Below are 20,128 nucleotides of genomic sequence, written 5' to 3' on the forward strand. Positions count from 1 at the left end.
ATCTTCCTAGGGGCCTGATAACAGCCTATTACCATGAGTTTGGATTGCTTCCCTATTATAAAATTCCCTAATCCTTCTTGTGTATTAAAGCTGTACATTCAGTTTGACTCAAATTACTCTGATTGCATTAACTTGTATTCCTAATTATATGTACTTTTCTGCTCATCACAGCGCCTCTTCTGTAATACAGTCCTGAAGATTGTCAGAAACTTTTAAGATACAAATAAACTGAGGCTGCATAATAAAGACAAGACAACCTAGTGTCCATGTACTAAACTAACATTACCGCATGGGAACAGTTCTGCTCTAAAACAATCTCAAACAATAGCCATATCCAAATGCATATTTAAAAAATGAAATAGAAATAGTTACTAATATTGTATTCTGTTATCCTAACTTTTTACTTGCCATATTCTGCTGTTTGACAACCCTAGAATGTATTTTCAGAGCTCCTGAAACCTTTACTTAGTTCAGTCACTCTTTAACTTGCTTAAAAACAGGTAGAGATGGGGCGTTTTAAGTCTGGTACCCGACATTTTCACTAAAGGATAAACTATGTTATATGAACAAAAGAAGCTGTCATATACCAAGTCCAAATATTGGTCCATCTTGCCTAGCCTTGTCTGCTCTGACCAACAGTTTTCCCCAGCTCTACTACCCCAAAGCTAAAAACTGATACTGAACTGATACTGATTCATGCAAAGCATTTAGCCTTCCAACAGCGGGACGGGGGGGGGGGGGAGAAGAACTGGGGGAGAACCCATATGAACCATTTTCTCTTTTAGAATAAATAATTTGTGAAATGCTTTTTAATAAAGAGTTTTAAAGTATCGTTTTAACAGTACTTTATTCAATCAAAAATAATGTAATACCTTTGTAACACTCTAACAGTATTAGGCAATTACCATTCTCAGCATCAGATTTAGGGAAGTTTAGACAGTTCCCCCCAAAAAGGTGCCAAGCCGAAGGGGTGCATAATAACAACAACAACAACCACCACCTATATTTACACGAGTACCTACTCAAACTTAAGGAGGGCATCACATTTTGTCCTTGCTTAAAGGTAAAGGGAACCCTGACCATTAGGTCCAGTTGTGACAGACTCTGGGGTTGCGGTGCCCATCTCGCTTTATTGGCCGAGGGAGCCGGCGTACAGCTTCCGGGTCATATGGCCAGCAGGACTAAGCAGCTTCTGGCGAACCAGAGCAGCACACGGAAACGCCGTTTAACTTCCCGCCGGAGCAGTATCTATTTATCTACTTGCACTTTGACGTGCTTTCGAACTGCTAGGTTGGCAGGAGCAGGGACCGAGCAACGGGAGCTCACCCCATCACGGGGATTCGGACCGCTGAACTTCTGATCGGCAAGTCCTAGGCTCTGTGGTTTAACCCTTGCTTAGGGCACCATATGACCAAAGCCAGCCTCTGACTCTGTACACTGCAGACATGTACAACTCAAAGCTATTTCTGTTACGATGAGAAAGCCTACTGTTTTCCCCACAAGAAAATTCCACATCTGTTGAGGGAACAGCACTTTTGCTAGAACAAACTTCCATATACATTCATTCCAATTAATAGATTTTTGTACACAGCCACTAGATATGTCACTGCACATGAGAATCTCCTCACGCTCACCCACTAAAAGATAGTAGTTGTTGCTGGGCAAGGCAGTGGTAGTGACAGCAGCTCAGATAACTTAAGATGCCTCCACAAGTTCAAAATATGCAAGACAAACTAGCTTAAAATATTGGTTAATGGCCATTCAAGCTCACCAATCAGTTGGCATTTTACTGTCCAGTCCATATGTGGGTATTGCACCATACGAAGTGTAAGGTGGCTTTGTGATCTCATTTGGATGGAACTGAGAGGCCACTGCCAGTCAGAGTAGACAATACTTCACAAGATGGATCAACTGTCTGACCTGGTATAAGGCGGCTTCCTATGTAAATTATGTATACCCGGCTGCAAAAGCAAAAGATAAAAAGCCCAAGTAGAAAATACAAAAGAAACAGAATTCCAATTTGCTTCATTTCTGTCTAGGAAAAAGGTAATGTCAGATGTAGTACTGTAATGCAGATATGTTTGAAAAACTGTATGATCTGATTTTGTGAAAATTTAAGGCAATATCTAATTTTCCGTATATTTTTAATGGCTGCTATAATAGGCTATTTTTCTAACTACTATCCTCTTAGACTCCCCATTAACCTAATTATTTTGACATACCTGGCTCAGAAAGGATAGGTACAATAGCATTTTGTCGTTTAACCCAAGAAATATCTTTATGTTCCAAGTTACATGTCTTCTGTAAAACCCAATTGGCCGGTTGATGTTGAGAAGCTGCATCACCCTAGAATGTGAGAGACTCATAGAACTTAGGTGGCTGTGATAACATAATGCTGTTCAAGTGTTATTCAGCGAGTATAATCACAACCGTTAGGAAGGCAAGGAGTCCTCACTTTGAATAATATTTTGCCGTTTAAAAATAGTAAGTAATAATCGAAAAGTCACGTGTATTATTTTGAAGTCGTGTGTATTACACTTAGAATTTACTGAGCACTTTAAAAACTATGGGTTGTATCCAGCTAAGTTCTACCCTGAGTAGACACACTGAAATTAAGATCTCTATATTAGTCACATCCATTAATTTTAGTAGTGAGCATGACTAAAATTGGATACAGGGTGTCCCGCAAGACGAACGCCTCGCAAGACGGAAAACCCGCTAGACGAAAGGGTTTTCCGTTTTGGAGGCGCTTCACAAAACGAATTTCCCTATGGGCTTGCTTCGCAAGACGAAATGTCTTGCAAGTTCCTGCGGTTCCCCCCCCCCCTTTTCCTAAGCCGCTAAGCCGCTTATCAGCTGATCCGCTAAAAGCCGCTAAACTGCTAATAGCACTAATCTGCTAAGCTGTCAATGGGCTTGCTTCGCAAGACGAAAAAACCGCTATACGAAGAGCCTCACGGAAGGGATTAATTTCGTCTTGCGAGGCACCACTGTACAATTCTATTATGCACAGCACTGACTCTGTCCAACAAGATTTATAAATCAATACATACTGGAATTATTCTCTTTCTGCAAGTTCTTTAGCACTTAAAAGAGCTCTGTGAAGGAAGAATAACCCTAATATTTCATATGTCTACTTTGTGTATATGACCAACCAACCAACAGCTCCTCTTTCTGGTCTGTAGAAACAGATATCTTTCTGCTCATATTCAAGCATGAAAAGACAGAACACAAAACTATTAATGTTTAGCCCAGAATAAAACAGTTTAATCACTTGGTGTCAAGAATGAATGAGAAGTATGTCTACTGGGGCTGGAGAGGTATTTGGAGCCATGCTTTATCTATAGCTGCATAAAAAGCTGGGACCAGAGCAATATTCCAAAAGTTTCAGCAATGACAAGCAAGTCTTCACCAGAGGTACTCAATACCGTGTTAGAAACTCAGATATGTAAGCTATTCACTAAATGGCTCCTTAAACCTAGACTATGGGCGCAACAACAGAATGTCTAGTCACCACCGGGAAGGGGGGGGGAGATTGTGTATATTGTCAATGTTAATATATTTTACAATTCAGTCACACATTTTAACAATTACGGTAAAAAAAAATTCAAAACAAGTGAACTAATATACAATTCACATCAATGACTCATTTTTAATATCACATTTTTCATGGCAATTATTAACGGACCACCAGAAACATTAATGGGGGTTAGCCTCAGCAGTAGTGGACAATCATAAGTCATTTGAACAATTAATATTTATAAATACGGGTATGTACATAGATACTCTTAACCAAATATATTAAGTCGCAGGTTCATCAAGTACTGCAGTCACAGTTAAATATGTTTGTTATATCAGAATTCTTGGAAGAACAGGCCTAACCGCAGAATCCTAAACATTTCAACACAGAAATAGATGCTACTGAATTCAAAAGAGCCTGCTCTCAGGCAAATGGGATTGGGATCACAACCTAATTCATTATTTTTCAGCAGTACCTCTATAATAGCATGTTTATGAATACTCCATTCGCAAGATAACGTGTTTTGCAGGACTGCCTGTACAGCTGAGTCTTCAGAATCTTGTTACCTAAAAGGTTTTGGGTACTTGGGATGCCACATTTCTTGTGGCATGTAAGCTCAGAGACCGGGGCGGTGGTGGCTGTTGTCCAGTGGACTCCCAAGGAGAGAGGAGAGAAGAGGAGGCCGAGGGAACACTTCACAAGGGAGGGTGTTCAAAAAGAGGTGAGGGGCTGCCTGCAGGCAACAGGGGAGCTGCAGAAAGAATGGTTGGTCAAGGGAGCAGTGGACTCAGAAAGGTTGAAAACCTCTGGTGTACATGATCAACATCCAGCTCAATTGTCTACCAGCTTGCACTGCTCAGATTAGAACTCTAACACATATGTTACTATTATTATAGTTGTTGTTTTTGTTGCTGTGGTAATTTTCAGCAAAGTTCCATGATTCCTACTGGGGCAAAACCCTAGCATGTGCAAGCTTGACTCAACAACAGATGGCAACATTCTTTCTTTAGAATTTAGGCAGCAACCCTATGGAAAACTTCACACATATATTTTAAAATCAACTAAGACTGCCATCCTCAGTCCACTTATCTGTAAATAAGCTTCAATGAATTCAATGGGATTAGCTTGAGTAGGCATGTATAGGATTGCATTGTAAATTTATCTATACTGGGGAGGTAAAATAATTGGGAGCTGAGTCCTGTGGTATGGAGTACGATGAAATACTTCCACCTTTTCCTCTCTGTATCCATACTGAATGAACTCTGATTTCAGTAAGCAGCACTGTATAGTGCTAAAGTTAGGGGGCTAAGTGGCACTGGTACACTCAAAATATAAAACAATAATTATCATAAGTCTTTCTTTTTCAGAAAACAAATAACAAATGTATCATGGCAGGAGCTTTCATGGACCACTGTTCAATCCAGATGCATGAAGTTTTTATCCCAGGTCGTAAGTAAATGTGCGTGGCATGGTATATTTGTATACAGACATATACACATGTTAGGTAGGTGGAGTGTAAACAGTGAGATTAAATGGAAAAACTAAATCCAGATTTTCCACATTTCATTTCCCTCTGATTTCACTGTTTACAATAAGCACCTGATAAATTTTGGGGTAATACTAATATTAACAGTCTTCCAACATTTATAACAGGCCTCTGTCTCCTCAGAAGTAATCCTCTCTGGGCTCTAGAGGACTTACTCTCAAGGACTGAAGTCTTATTTTACTAATCCTGAGGGAAAGAAGAAACATTACAACTTCTATAATGAAAGGAGAGTCAAGCCCAAATTCTTAAAGAAGGAAAGTAGGCAATGGAGGTGGGAGGAACAGAAGCTTGCATAATCTCCCCTCTTTCTTCCAAATGTCCTCACCAGCTGCTATTTCTGACAACAGAACAAGGGGGCAACAAAATATATTATTTGGGGGACAAGCTGGTGATGGTAACCAACCTTCCCCTTCCATGTTGTCCTCTGCTCAGTTTTCAAAAATTAATTTGATAAACACACTCACTTACATGATCTTTCTGATGTTTGGCAGCACTTCATCTTCAAGTCCACCAAGCCTACCCCTCTCTCTCAACTCACAAACCTTTCAGGCAAAGCAATAAAAATATTATAAAGGCAAGCTATAGCCTGCCACACTCACACTCTTAATGTAGCTCCTCTGCTCTCTGAATGAATAAAAGATAAAGATTGGGAAATGCTGCAAACTGGATTGGTTGGAGGCATTGATTGGGACCACCCTTTCTGTGTTTTTCTGTGTATGAAGGAAAGAGCTGATATGGGGGGAATTGTCCCCACCACAGCAAACAGGGGTGAGACCTAGCAACACAATGGATGCATGCATGCTGAGGCTTGTAGCTGCCTGGCCTTCAGAGGAAGACTGAGAATGGAGTCCAGAGAGATTGAGAGAGTAATTTGGTGAAGGCCGGGTGGGGGCAAAGAGTGGAGCTCTGATGGGGGCAATCATCATAATCTAAAGTGAAATCCCCCTTGAGAGATGGATTAATGAGTGTGTGTTGCAGGGAGAATAACAGAGACTTCGTTCTTCTGGCTTTAAGAGTTCTGGAATTATTGGGAGAGCAATGCTCCACTTGTGCAAACTCACCGTCATCCCCAACACTCTAAACCAGAAGAACAAAGCAGAAGCAGAGTTTAGAATTTGACTGGGGTTTGGAGTCTTGCTCTGAAAATGAACAAGCCAAGATGAGTTCCACTTCTCTGGACAGGCAAGCAAATGCCATGATCTAAATTTACCAACCCACCATATACAGTGGTACCTCAGGTTAAGAACTTAATTCGTTCTGAAGGTCCGTTCTTAACCTGAAACTGTTCTTAACCTGAGGTACCACTTTAGCTAATGGGGCCTCCCACTGCTGCCACACCACCGACGCCCAATCTCTGTTCTCATCCTGAAGCAAAGTTCTTAACCTGAGGTACTATTTCTGGGTTAGAGGAGTCAGTAACCTGAAGCGTCTGTAACCTGAAGCATCTGTAACCCGAGGTACCACTGTATATCAATGTCTATAAACATTTTGAATAAATCTGCATAGTTTAGCCACTTATTTGTAGTTCAGTCAACAGCTAAAAGTGGTTACCATGGATGCAGTTCACAGTTGTACCCACGCATCAGTGCTGAGAAACTGAACAAGTAGGTGGCTACAGGATATCTGAACCCTGATAGCGCAAAGAGGCTGGATTTTTTCTGCAGCAATAAGTTCCACTGCACCCATAAATCATAGGTTAGAATAAATTATCTTAATATTTATGCTCTCTCCAGGTTACATAAGTTTCCCAGTAATGAAAAGCAGCGTAATAGCAAATGCCACACAGACGTTCTACCATGGCAGGCATCATTGCTCAGTCATTTTGTGTTTATAAAGCACCTACAATAAGCTGTATATAATAACTAGGTAAAATGGTAACCAAGGCCTTGCCCACCTATTTATCATAAAAGTGTTCAGAAGACAGCACCAAATGAAGCTTTCTGTTTTTTAACATGAAACAAAAGCTTCAACTATTTTAACTGGTCTTAGACCCCACATACAGTATATGGAAACCTAATACATACTCATCTGTACTGTAATCCAAACCAAGGCTACTAACATATCTAAAAGCGTGCCTAACAGAAATGTTACACAGCCTCTAGATTGAGTTCAAAGCATTTCCCTGGGTTCCCTATCCCAGTGTTTCCCAACCGGTGTTCCGCGGCACACTAGTGTGCCGCAAGACGTTGCCTGGTGTGCCGTGGGAGGGAGGCGGGCGAGTCCGGCGGCGAGAGGCGGGGCGGCGGAGGCGGCGAGCACACGCGGGGCGGAGAGCGAGCTCTCTCCCAAATCCCATCGCCGCTCACTTCGGCCGGCCGCCCCGTGCCGCCGCCCCAAGCCTTGCGCGCCCAGCGGGAGCTCCTGCCGGGCGCGCAAGGCTTGCAGACACTCGCCCGAAGCACGGGGAGCCCTCCGGAGGGCTCCCTGTGCTTCGGGCAACAGGCTGCCGCCCCAAGCCTCACGCGCCCAGCGGGAGCTCCCGCCGGGCGCGCAAGGCTTGCAGACACTCGCCCGAAGCACGGGGAGCCCTCCGGAGGGCTCCCTGTGCTTCGGGCAACAGGCTGCCGCCCCAAGCCTTGCGCGCCCGGCGGGAGCTCCCGCCGGGCGCGCAAGGCTTGCAGACACTCGCCCGAAGCACGGGGAGCCCTCCGGAGGGCTCCGCGTGCTTCGGGCAACAGGCTGCCGCCCCAAGCCTTGCGCGCCTGGCGGGAGCTCCTGCCGGGCGCGCAAGGCTTGCAGACACTCGCCCGAAGCACGGGCAGCCCTCCGGAGGGCTCCGCGTGCTTCGGGCAACAGGCTGCCGCCCCAAGCCTCGCGCGCCCAGCGGGAGCTCCTGCCGGGCGCGCAAGGCTTGCAGACACTCACCCGAAGCACGGGGAGCCCTCCGGAGGGCTCCCTGTGCTTCGGGCAACAGGCTGCCGCCCCAAGCCTTGCGCGCCTGGCGGGAGCTCCTGCCGGGCGCGCAAGGCTTGCAGACACTCGCCGAAGCACGGGGCACCCTCCGGAGGGCTCCGCGTGCTTCGGGCAACAGGCTGCCGCCCCAAGCCTTGCGCGCCTGGCGGGAGCTCCTGCCGGGCGCGCAAGGCTTGCAGACACTCGCCCGAAGCACGGGGAGCCCTCCGGAGGGCTCCGCGTGCTTCGGGCAACAGGCTGCCGCCCCAAGCCTCGCGCGCCCAGCGGGAGCTCCTGCCGGGCGCACAAGGCTTGCAGACACTCGCCCGAAGCACGGGGAGCCCTCCGGAGGGCTCCCTGTGCTTCGGGCAACAGGCTGCCGCCTCAAGCCTTGCGCGCCCAGCGGGAGCTCCTGCCGGGCGCGCAAGGCTTGCAAACACTCGCCCGAAGCACGGGGAGCCCTCCGGAGGGCTCCGCGTGCTTCGGGCAACAGGCTGCCGCCCCAAGCCTCGCGCGCCCAGCGGGAGCTCCTGCCGGGCGCGCAAGCCTTGCAGACACTCGCCCGAAGCACGGGGAGCCCTCCGGAGGGCTCCCTGTGCTTCGGGCAACAGGCTGCCGCCCCAAGCCTTGCGCGCCTGGCGGGAGCTCGTGCCGGGCGCGCAAGGCTTGCAGACACTCGCCCGAAGCACGGGGAGCCCTCCGGAGGGCTCCCTGTGCTTCGGGCAACAGGCTGCCGCCCCAAGCCTTGCGCGCCTGGCGGGAGCTCCCGCCGGGCGCGCAAGCCTTGCAGACACTCGCCCGAAGCACGGGGAGCCCTCCGGAGGGCTCCCTGTGCTTCGGGCAACAGGCTGCCGCCCCAAGCCTTGCCGCTGGGCGGGAGCTCCTGCCGGGCGCGCAAGGCTTGCGGACAGCTTCCTGAAGCCTGGAGAGCAAGAGGGGTCAGTGCGCACCGATGCCTCTTGCTCTCCAGGCTTCAGCGAAAGCCTGCATTCGCCCCATAGGACGCACACACATTTCCCCTTTATTTTTGGAGGGGAAAAAGTGCGTCCTATGGGGCGAAAAATACAGTACTTTCTTTGTGTTTATTTGATGCCTATTAAAGAGAGTTACTTTATATATAGTCAATATAGGCACAGAGTTAATTTTTTAAACATTTTCTAATGGTGGTGTGCCTCGAGATTTTTTTCATGAAACAAGTGTGCCTTTGCCCAAAAAAGGTTGGGAAACACTGCCCTATCCATTCCAATGAATAATAATAATAATAATAATAATAATAATATATTTGTACCCCGTCCATCTGACTGGGTTGCTCCAGACACTCTGGGAGGCTTCCAAAGTATACCAAAACATAATAAAACTTTTAAAAGCTTCCCTTTACATAATAATAACAATAATTTATTATTATGAGCAGATGACCACCTTGAAAGGAGGCTCCCACTGCAGTTCCCTAACATTTTCTCGATCTGCATGTAGGTTGGTAGCTGTTCAAGGTACAGTTGAGTTTACATTTGCAAGGTCTGTGCCATAAACAGCTTTATAAAAACAAACACAGTCACTTTGAACTAGTCCCAGAAGTTAATATGGAACTAATGTAATGCTGCAACACTGGTAGGACCAATTTCCTCTTCCCAGTATCAGTTAGGTAGGGCAGGATGCAGCATTTTGCACCAGATGTTCCAAACCACGCACAGGCAAACTCAGCCCTCCAGATGTTTTGGGACTACAACTCCCATTATCCCTAGCTAACAGGACTAGTGGTCAGGGATGATGGGGATCCCAAAACATCTGGAGGGCCGAGTTTGCCTATGCCTGTTCCAAACCATTTTCAATAGTAACTCTACGTTAACAACAATGTAGCAGTCAATCCTATAAATTGCACAATGAATAAAGACTATTGCACACATAGTGTTACAAAGATAAGAAAGATTCAAGATTCAGTACAAAGAAACCTCTACGTGGCACATATTCTGCACCCACACCCCAACACCTCTGTCACTGCTGGATTCGTTTTCACTATCCCCTCAAAAATAGCTACCAGGCATTAGTTCAGAACTGGCACCACTATTCTAACTTGTACTTTAAAAATGACAAATTGAACTTAAGTGAGTTACTGAATTCTAAATCCCCAGTGCCTCCATATAGATAATGAACAACAAAATCACCTTTCTGAAATGTGCTGGATTCTATTAAAGACAACTCCCTAGTGCCTAAAGATATAACTCTGCTACCTCTCTCTTGCAGGAAACTGACTGCTAATTTAAGTGTAAAAATCTGTCATTTTCAGCTACCAGGTGTATACTGCAGGCAGAAGTTTGGAAGTTTGCAAATCACATGGGAAGAACACCCTTATTGCACTAGTAGAGCAGGTAAGTCTAAGCGACACCAATCCCATAAATTAGCCAGGGCTCCAGTAATTTCTGAGCCTAACAGAAGTGTGTGTCCCTTTTTTTTAGATTACAACCAATTTTTGGGGGGGAGGCCCCATTGCTGAAAACGCGCATTGGGTTACAACCTATTTTGGTTTACAACCAGACCTCCAGAACGGATTATGGTTGTAAACCAAGGTACCACTGTAATATCAAATCAAATCAAATCCGTTTATTGTGAGGACCATGCCTGTGCACAAAAATCAACACTACAGTAGTTAAAAATATTAAAATTCATTACATACTATGCCAACAAAACCTTCTTCCCACAAGATAGAAAAGGAGGGAAAACAAGCAGCGAGTTAAACAGACGATGAAGGGGTCTTTACATTGTCGTCTATAAATCTTTCCCTGGCTTTCATGGCCTTCATCACAAAGACCGCTACCACATGGGTAATGCGTGGGTTTGCATCAACTAACAAAAATTTTACTCTATCTTCAGGACTGGTTATAGAGTTGGGTATAATTTGCAGCAATGCGTCTCTAAAGCCCGAGTAAATGGGGCAATAGAGGAAGTAATGTGTAAGATCCTCTTTAATTTTCATATGGCAAGGACATAAACGATGTTCTACTGGGGGTTTTGTGTATCTACCGGTCAGGTAGGCAGTTGGCAATGTTTGAAACCGTGCCATAGTGAAAGCTCTCCGAAGGATGGGATCGGTGATATCCACCAAGTAGTTGGCACAGATTTTGACTGCTTTTACTCGGGGGAACCAGTAGGAAAACCCTGAGTTTTTTATCTTGGTGGAGCCCAAAAAGGCATCTTTTTCAAAGATCCATTCCCGAACTTTATCAGGGCTCCACAATTTGAGAGTATTAAACTCAGGTAGGTTGTATCTGGATAGAATGTCTAGTAGGCTTTTATGCCAAGTGGTATTATTTTGTAATGATATAAAGGCTTGTTTAGCCAATAAGGTGTTCGGGGCATCTATGAGGTTGGTGAAAAAGCGCAGGAATCTTAAGTGGGCCCTGGCAGACACAGAAGGTAATCCTACTTCCACTCTTAGGAGAGCTGCCGGAGTACTCTGAGGGAGGCCTAGAATTCTTCTGAGATAAAAATTTTGGAAGATTTCAAGCCGTTCTAACAGCTTCTGATTCCAACCCCAGAGTTCTACTCCGTATAACATCTGTGGAATCACTTTTCCAACAAAAATTTTTAGTGCCGGGATCACCAGTTGCCCTCCCCTCGAATAAAAGAAACTGAGCAGAGCACCAGTTGTCCTACGTGTTAGAAGTGCTACAGTCTTGAAGTGGGCAAGCCAGCTAGATGTGGCTTGGAAAGTGATACCAAGATATTTAAAAATAATATCAATGATGCTTACTCCTAGATGTGTACTTAAATGTCAGGCTACCAGAATAAAAATTGCTAAAATTTTATTTTTGCTTGTGTCTGTGAAATTTGCTCTATTTCTGAATCATGCAGCCTTCAGTTTTAGTAACATTTTTTTTTAAAATCTATTCTACAGCTTTCTAACAGGAAGAAGCAACATACAATACAGACAGTGACCATTTTAGGAGCGCCCAATGTTTGTAGCTGCTCACACGCGCATTGCATCAAACCCGGAAGTGACCCAAAAACATTACAAAAAGAGGTGGAACAGGTTGGGGCATTTGCAGGCTTTTTCAATGGTGTTTCAAATATACACAATGTGTGGTGCCTTGGAACGAAACCCTGCATAAATTGGGAGTTTCCTGTAGGTGCAGTGACAGGTCACCCACAGTTTTGGAGATCGAAACATCTTCTGGTAATATACTTCATATACCACCTATAAGATTCACTCAGGTCCTAACAAAGAATTAAACAAACTTGCTGCTCCCCCCCCCGAAATAAACAAGTTGTATTTAATAAATAATGTAGTGCAGAAGCATATGCAGGCATTCCATCTGCACTACAATAAGACAGCCAAACTTTAAGCATGACTTGAAAGATTGATTTAACAAGACCTAGTTTCAAGTAACTATGTTTAAGATTACCTCTGGTTTTCAGCTGCATATTTTTAACAAACACAGAGATACACTAGTATAATTTTAGCACACATCTCGGCATCCTTGCACACCATATGAATCTTGCACACATGGTAGTATCATCTGGACAAACACCAAATAAACTATTTTTTAAAAAATTACAAACTAATACAAGCCTAACAGCAAATGATTTTTCTTCATACGAACAAACCTCTTTCAGCCCCACAACTAGTAAAATGCAGAAACAAGGCATATTAAGAAGCACAGCAACAGATCAGCATTAGTTTAGATCTCTACATAAAGGCTAATAACAATAAACTGCTGCATTTTGTCTATGGAATCATCAGGGCTTAGAGAAGAAAAACAATATGCTCAACAGGCCCATAGCAGAAAGAAAGCAGAAAAACTTCCAAGTTCCTTTAATGGAGTCACATCCTTACTCTTCCTAAATTGTTTAGCTTGGCTTCCTACAAAGAGGAGCAAAAGGCTGCATGCTCCGGATATGAAGGATATGAAGTATTCAACAGCTACAGAGCATTTCAAAATGGCCAGAAACTTTACTCATAAACACTATGTGTGACCCCCAACAGGTTTAAAGAAAAAAAGACAAACCATGTTTTCCACACCATGTGCAGCTAGCCAGTGGAAGTGTGTTTCACGGGATTTGTGCGTCACAACCCTGTATCAGAAGTATCCTTTTAAAAAAGACTGACAACCAAACATACGATTTCCTCATCTTTGGCAGCATTATTTTGTATAGTGCTCCTTAATTTACCAATATACCGCCCTAATATGACCAAATCTTGTAGACAAAAGGCTGACCTAGACAGACCACTGGCCTGAACCCCTAATAGCAATTTGGTCTCCTTTGACGGTAGGAAGCATCATAGCAGCAGCACTATTGTCTTCTCCAAAGGCAGAGCTGGTGGGAGGGCAAAACCTGGAAGCTACGAAACTGGGAGGCTTTCTCTCAAACACGCGCGAACTTTTTGATCAAATACCCCTTAGGAGCCAGTCCTTCGTGGTGAGCAGCAGCTCAGCATTTTGCTAGAGTACATCGAGTTAGGGCAAATACAATCATCACCATTATTATTATTATTCTGGAAACAGGTTGCAGCGGAAAAGCAACACACACACACACAAAGAACCCTGGAAACACCTGCGCAAAAGCTCCTGCATGGCTGAAAAGGCTCCGTTCTTCAGCATGGAGGGAGAAAGGCGAAACTCGGCTCCAGGCATCCCACCCCCCACCCCCACACCCCCCCAAAAAGCGGGGCACACGCAGCCTCCACGTTGGGCAACCTCAGCGTATGCGCTTCGCAAGCCAGGCGCGCCAAGTGTTATCAGGGAGGCGAGGCCTGGGCAAGTCAGAACAGGCCTGAGCCGAGGGAGCGCCCCCCCTCCCCAAATCCCCCCTTCCTCTCGCCCTGCCTCGCAACGGCAGGCCCCGTCGACCGCCGTTAATGGCACAGAGAGACGCCCCCCGCGCCGCCCTCCTCGGAGGTAAAAGCAGCAGCCTGAGGCGCCTCTGCGCTGAGGGAAAAGTCAACGCCGCAAACGAGCGGTACCCGCCCTGACCTCCTACCGTCCTGAGGAAAGGCCGCTTCTCCCGGGGTGGGGGGTGGGGGTAGGGGGGGCGCGGGAGGGGGCGCGTACCCCGAGCCACTGCCCCCTCCTTCGTTGAAGCACTCTCAGGAGGGGGGGGGAGAGCGGGACACCCCGGAAGCTCTTGCTGCGGGCTCACGCCCTACGCCCAGCCGGCGCCCTATCGGAGGGAAGCCAGCCGGCCCGAGGCGCCGTCACAAAAACTGCTTCCGGGTCGCGGGCTCCGCGGACGCGCCTTAGCAACCGCGTTCGGTTACCAAGCGGAAGCTGGAGGGGATTTTATGGCGAGAGGGGGGGGTCACGTGACTCAGAGGGGGGGAGGAGTTGCCGCCGCCCTGCCCCCCCCCCCCGCGGAGCAGCCGCTGATTGTGAGGATGTGGAAACACGTGGATTAAAAGGAACCGGAGGGGTGAAAGCGACGCATTCGTTCCAGAGAAGTAGCCGAGTTAATGTTTCCAACAAAAGGGTTGGGTGGGGAGAGGGAACTGCTATGTCTACTCTAGTACAAGCCCCCATTCAGTTCAGTTCCCTGGCCTGCTCTTGGGAAAGTAGGCTTGCAGCCAATAATAATAATAATAATAATAATTTATTTATACGCCACCCTCCCCAGCCAAGGCCAGGCTCAGGGGGGCTAACAAGCAATAATAAAAACAGGTTGAATGAATACAACTTAAAAACAAGATTAAAACACATTAAAACATTAAAATGCAGCCTCATCACAGGAGGAGAAAAAAGAAAGAGGGGGAGGGAATCAAATTGACTCCAAGCCAAAGACCATGGAACAACTCTGTCTTACAGGCCCTGCAGAAAGAAATCAGATCCTGCAGGGCCCTGGTCTCATGAGACAGAGCGTTCCACCAGGCCGGAGCCAGTGTTGAAAAGGCCCTGGCTCTGGTTGAGGCTAATCTAACTTCCTTACGGCCCAGGACCTCTAGGATGTTGCTATTTATGGACCTTGAGGCTCTCTGTGGGGCATACCGGGAGAGGCGTCCCGTGAGGGTCCTAGGCCGTGAAGGGCTTTAAAGATCAAAACCAGCACCTTAAATCTGACCCTGTACTCCAGCGGGACCCGGTGCAGCTGGAAAAGCACTGGGTGAATATGCTCCCATGGCAGAGACCCCGTGAGGAGCCTTGCTGCAGCATTCTGCACCCACTGGAGTTTCTGGGACAGCTTCAAGGGCAGCCTTGCATAGAGCGAATTACAGTAGTCAAGCCTGGAGGTGACCATCGCATAGTTCACTGTGGCCAGGGCGGGGCAGGAAAGGTAAGGGACCAACTGCTTGAAGCTCCCCCGCCTGCGTGCTTCATCACCTTCGTCATTCCTTCCCAATCTTCCCCTTCCTCATTGAAGGCAATGCCAGCTGCCCTCTTGAAGAGTTTGAAGGGACCCCAAGGGTCATCTAGTCCAACCCGCTGCCGTGCAGGAAACTCAGCTAAAGCACCCATGACAGAGGGCCGCCCAGCTCCGCTTAAAAACTTTAAGCAGAGTTCATTCACAACCTCCCGAGGAGTACTAACCCACTTAGCTGCGGATTTATCTCTGACTCTTCTTTCTGCTTGAAGATCAGAAGAATCTTTATTTGCATCAGTCACTAGCTGTAGCCGATGCTTTTTTTCCCCAGAGGGTGCATACCCCTAAACATTCTGTGAACCAAATTTGGCCTCATTGAGTGGCAGTATTTCAATATGTGTAGAAGAACCCCTAAACATGTTTTTAGGGAGGGAAAAGCACTGGCCGTAGCAATAAAATAAAACATACTGAAGATAGAGATAAAAACTTTAACTATGTAAAATACATTTTGGAGGGTTACATCAATAATCAAATCATTTTATTACTTATTACACTTATTTACCACCCTTTTTTTCCAGAGAGCTCAAAGTAGTATATTTTCCTCCCCAGCTCATCCTCACGAGCCTGTGAGGTAGGTTAGGGTGGTGACTGGCGGAAGGTCACCCTGTGAGTTTCATGGCTGAGTGGGGATTCAAACCTTGGTCTCCCAGGTCATGGTCCAACACACTAACAATTTCAATACACTGGCTCTCAAAAATACATTCTCTGTCCCTTTGGCAAAGGCCGTGCGGTCTGACTCTGCTCATTTCTCACCTAGTGTGAGCTGTTCTTTTCTATCTTCTATCCCCCATGCCTATTCAGCTTTCTGTTGCCACAATCATTCAAGACACCCCTGCTTAGATCCCTACACTGGTTCTCCTCTCCCTCCTGCTTCCAGATGCATCACAGCCACCCCAAGCCTTCTATATCTATCTATCTATCTATCATCTATCTATCTATCTATTTATTGTTGTAAATAAAAATTGTCCTTTTCCCTTATGGGGTATCCAAGAGCCCATATAGAGTCCTTACATAGGTTCCCTATTGGTAGGAGAGAATAACAGAGGCCAACCAGAGAATACAGTGGTGCCTCGCAAGACGAAATTAATCCGTTCCGTGAGGCTCTTCGTATAGCGGTTTTTTCATCTTGCGAAGCAAGCCCATTGATAGCTTAGCGGATTAGCGCTATTAGCGGTTTAGCGGCTTTTAGCAGATCAGCTGATAAGCGGCTTAGGGCTTAGGAAAAGGGGGGGAAAGGGGGAAAACCCCACAGGAACTCGCAAGACATTTTCGTCTTGCGAAGCAAGCCCATAGGGAAATTCGTTTTGCGAAGCGCCTCCAAAACGGAAAACCCTTTCGTCTAGCGGGTTTTCCGTCTTGCAAGGCGTTCGTCTTGCGGGGCACCACTGTATTGAGAAGCAAAGCAGCTAGTAAGCTTGATCTTTATTGATCTGTTGCAACAGGGTGCTCCCCTCACCTGCAGGAGGAGGGACCCAGAAAAATGGTGCGCAAGGCCTTATAAAGACTTTTGAAATTGCCACCCTGTAGATCAAGACCACCCCCAGAAATATCATACATTCATCACAGAAGGGGTGCAACCTAAGGCCACCCCCCCCAGATACATCATACCTACATCACAGAAAAGGCGGTCTAAAACAGAAATTTGAATATTGTTTTTCTCCTGTTGTTGTTTATCTCCTGTCTGACAGGTTACTTGATTGGATTGCCTGGGGAGCCTGGCCATTCTTTTGTAGTGATAAATACTTAGTTCCTGGGCCAGGTCACAGGCTCACACCCTATCCATATCTTAAATGTGTCATTAAGACAGGATTTGTGAGGAAAGAGACAATGGGGAGGTTTCCCACTTGGACCTTGCACAGAAAACATTTGGTCAGTTTAGGAATCAAAATAGTTCCAGGTTGGTCTTCCTGTGCTGATCTATGTACATGTGGTTATGAACATTACCATATATCTAAGACCTCAAAATTCCTATCACACTATCTATTTTAAAGATTTCTTGGTTTACAAAAGTATGTGCGATGTCTCTTTTTTTCAAGTTACATTTTCTACAGGTCAGTTTCATTTGTTGAGACTCTTCTGAGCCCTCCCCTGGCCTTTCTCTATCTCTTCTCTCACTTTGCTTTCATGAGCTTCACTTCTCCACCTTCACGGTCATCTACTGCCTCATGGGTTCCTGCTCTCTGATTGTGCCTTACTGGTTTCTTCTGATTTCCTCCCTATTACCTCGTATGTTTAAAACCACTCTCCAAAATAATTGCCTTCCAAAATATATTCAGGATACCACCTCTTCCTTCAAAGCCAATCTGTTTCATGAAATCTTGGACACAATCCTATTTCCATACAAAATACTTCTGACTGAAATAAGCATTCTTCCTGTTTATTCCCATTACTCAAAGCGCCACATTTTAGACTGCAAATTCCCCAGTACAGAGAGCTATCCTTTTGTATAGTTGTTCAGCTATTAGAACACAAGAGTCTTTAATTTCAGGTTGGTGGGTTCGAGCCCCATGTTGGGCAAAAAGATTCCTGTATTGCAGTGGTCTCTTCCAATTGTACGATTCTGTGAAACACCAATCATACTGATGGCACTGCATAAATAACTCGCAGTTCAAATGGGACCTATCAGTAATTGTGTTTTGCATATTAGCTTTATTATGACAGCTTTCATAATAACTCCACATTAGCAGCTAAAGCATTATTCTCACTCAGCAGATATTATATGCAAGTACAGAGACCAAAGGCCATAACACACTGGTGGTATTTGTGCCCTTTGTATAGTTATATGTATACGATATAAGGTGTCGTATCAATAACTGCAAAGCCCAGCTAATGTGTAGGTTTAAAGATTGGTGAACATGCAAATATACCCTTAAGTCAACTGAAACTATTGGATTATGAAATTTGACATTTTAGCTAAACTTTAAGGGTGGGATTCAGCTAAGATTTACTCAAAACAAACCCACTGAAATTAAAGGATCTAACATTTATCCTCATTATTTCACTTGGTCTACTGTGAATAAAAGGTAGCTGAATACCACCCCTAGAGCAGGAGTGACAAATCCACAGCCATTTGAAGTCTGCCAGTCTGCCAGTCCCCAGCAAAATCCTTAACTTCTTCTACTTCTTGCCCCTTCTTCTACTTCTCGCATCCTCCCATTGCTACCAGGTCAAAGCACACTTTCCTGTTTTCTTACTGCCTGAAACCTTGCACCACCATAATGCAAGATGTCTGCAAAAAGCATTTTCCTCTGCCTCACAGCACAATGCAGAGGAAAATACTTTATATCTGCTAATCAGATGCTTAAAGGTCCTGCATCTCTTAAAACTGCAGTTCTCAGATCTGAAAGTGAACTATAATAATTAATAATAATTATTTATACCCCGCCCATCTGGTTGAATTCCCCCAGCCACTCTGGGCGGCTCCCTATCAAGTGTTTAAAACAATACAGCATTAAATATTAAAAACTTCCCTAAACAGGGCTGCCTTCAGATGTCTTTTAAAGATAGGATAGCTGCTTATTTCCTTGACATCTGATGGGAGGGCGTTCCACAGGGCAGGCGCCATTACCGAGAAGGCCCTCTGCCTGGTTCCCTGTAACCTCACTTCTTGCAATGAGGGAACCACCAGAAGGCCCTCGGCGCTGGACCTTAGTGTCTGGGTTGAACGATGGGGTGCAGACGCTCCTTCAGCTATACAGGACCAAGGCCGTTGAGGGCTTTAAAGGTCAGCACCAACACTTTTAATTGTCCTTGGAAATGTACTGGGAGCCAATGCAGATCTCTCAGGACCGGTGTTATGTGGTCCTGGTGGCCACACCCAGTCACCAGTCTAGCTGCCACATTCTGGATTAATTGCAGTTTCCGGGTCACCTTCAAAGGTAGCTCCACGTAGAGCGCATTGCAGTAGTCCAAGCGGGGCTACTACTACATCTTTGTTATTTTTTTATTCACCAAGAAGAAACTTTTCAGTAAACTTTTGAAGTTTCTGGTAAAGCTATTCAAATAGTAACTGTCTTGATCAGGGAATTCTTGGCTGTCAGGTGAAACCTTCTTTAAAAATAATCCAGCTCTTTGATTTAGCTAGCAGGTTTTTCATGTGACTATTTCTAAATATGGCATGTGGCTTATTATAGCATGATTCAAAATAATTCAAATACAGCAGGGTTACAGAAGAAGCAGGTTGCCAACCCTGCAACACCTTTCTTCTGGAAAAGTAAAAGCTATTCCCTTGTGTTGACTATACAACACCAGAGTGGCTAACCCACAGCTTGTATCCTCAAGAAATCCCAAGTGATTTCTTGTGACTCCATAATTTGTCAGCAGCAGCAGCAAATAATTTTCTTTCTTTTTCTTTTCCTGAACTCACTTCTTTGTGTGAGATGGTGATGTCAGTCTCCCTTGTGCTGGTTTGGTCAAAGGGTTTCAGTCTCTGCCCACCCAAGGGCAGCAATGAGGGTGCAAATCTCTTCCTCACCCTGCTCATCAGATTAATCCAGTGAGTCTCAAACTTTTTTCTCTGGGTCAATTCATCTCATTCTATTCCCACTATACCTTCCCTCCATACATGTTAAGCACTGTCTCATACTGTGTTAAAGCATAAGAACTAGAACACTGACATGAGTCGCAGTATGTGAATAAGCAAAGTATATCCTGAAAGTGCAGGGAAGGAATACACAATGAAAGAATTTGAATATAATTTGTTTCAGTGGCATTTACATTATATCCCTGATGTTATCACTACTGCCATTATTGACATACACTACTGCCTCTGGACCACACTCTGTCTCTGTCAGAATAAAAATGCACAATATAGAAAACTCAGG

At 45.4% G+C, this 20,128-nt stretch overlaps 1 protein-coding gene and 1 long non-coding RNA gene across 17 annotated transcripts in view; one reads left to right on the top strand and one right to left on the bottom strand.

Annotated features, from left to right (window-relative positions):
* The window catches only part of CSNK1G1 (casein kinase 1 gamma 1), a 57,726-nt gene extending 43,591 nt beyond the window's left edge, over window positions 1-14,135 (bottom strand). For 6 of the 10 annotated variants that reach the window (XM_081839120.1, XM_081839111.1, XM_081839112.1 and 3 more), the window contains exon 1: window positions 2,223-2,346. The gene's annotated coding sequence lies outside the window, so the exon portion shown is untranslated. The other 4 variants (XM_081839115.1, XM_081839113.1, XM_081839116.1 and 1 more) reach the window with 4 other exon arrangements.
* Window positions 2,368-12,054, top strand: LOC309328939. 7 transcript variants are annotated; one of them, XR_014150919.1, is made up of 5 exons: window positions 2,368-2,484; window positions 4,050-4,611; window positions 4,888-4,969; window positions 10,243-10,324; window positions 11,869-12,054. It is a non-coding gene; the product is annotated as an uncharacterized lncRNA (long non-coding RNA). The 7 variants fall into 7 exon arrangements; XR_014150924.1 differs by lacking the exon at window positions 2,368-2,484 and adding an exon at window positions 5,174-5,337 and having other exon boundaries at window positions 4,001-4,611; XR_014150920.1 differs by lacking the exon at window positions 4,050-4,611 and having other exon boundaries at window positions 2,382-2,484; window positions 4,888-4,979.
* Window positions 14,136-20,128: the final 5,993 nt, after the last annotated feature.

Source organism: Podarcis erhardii, assembly GCF_964252035.2.
Source record: "Podarcis erhardii genome assembly, chromosome: 14".
Classification (NCBI taxonomy): domain Eukaryota; kingdom Metazoa; phylum Chordata; class Lepidosauria; order Squamata; family Lacertidae; genus Podarcis; species Podarcis erhardii.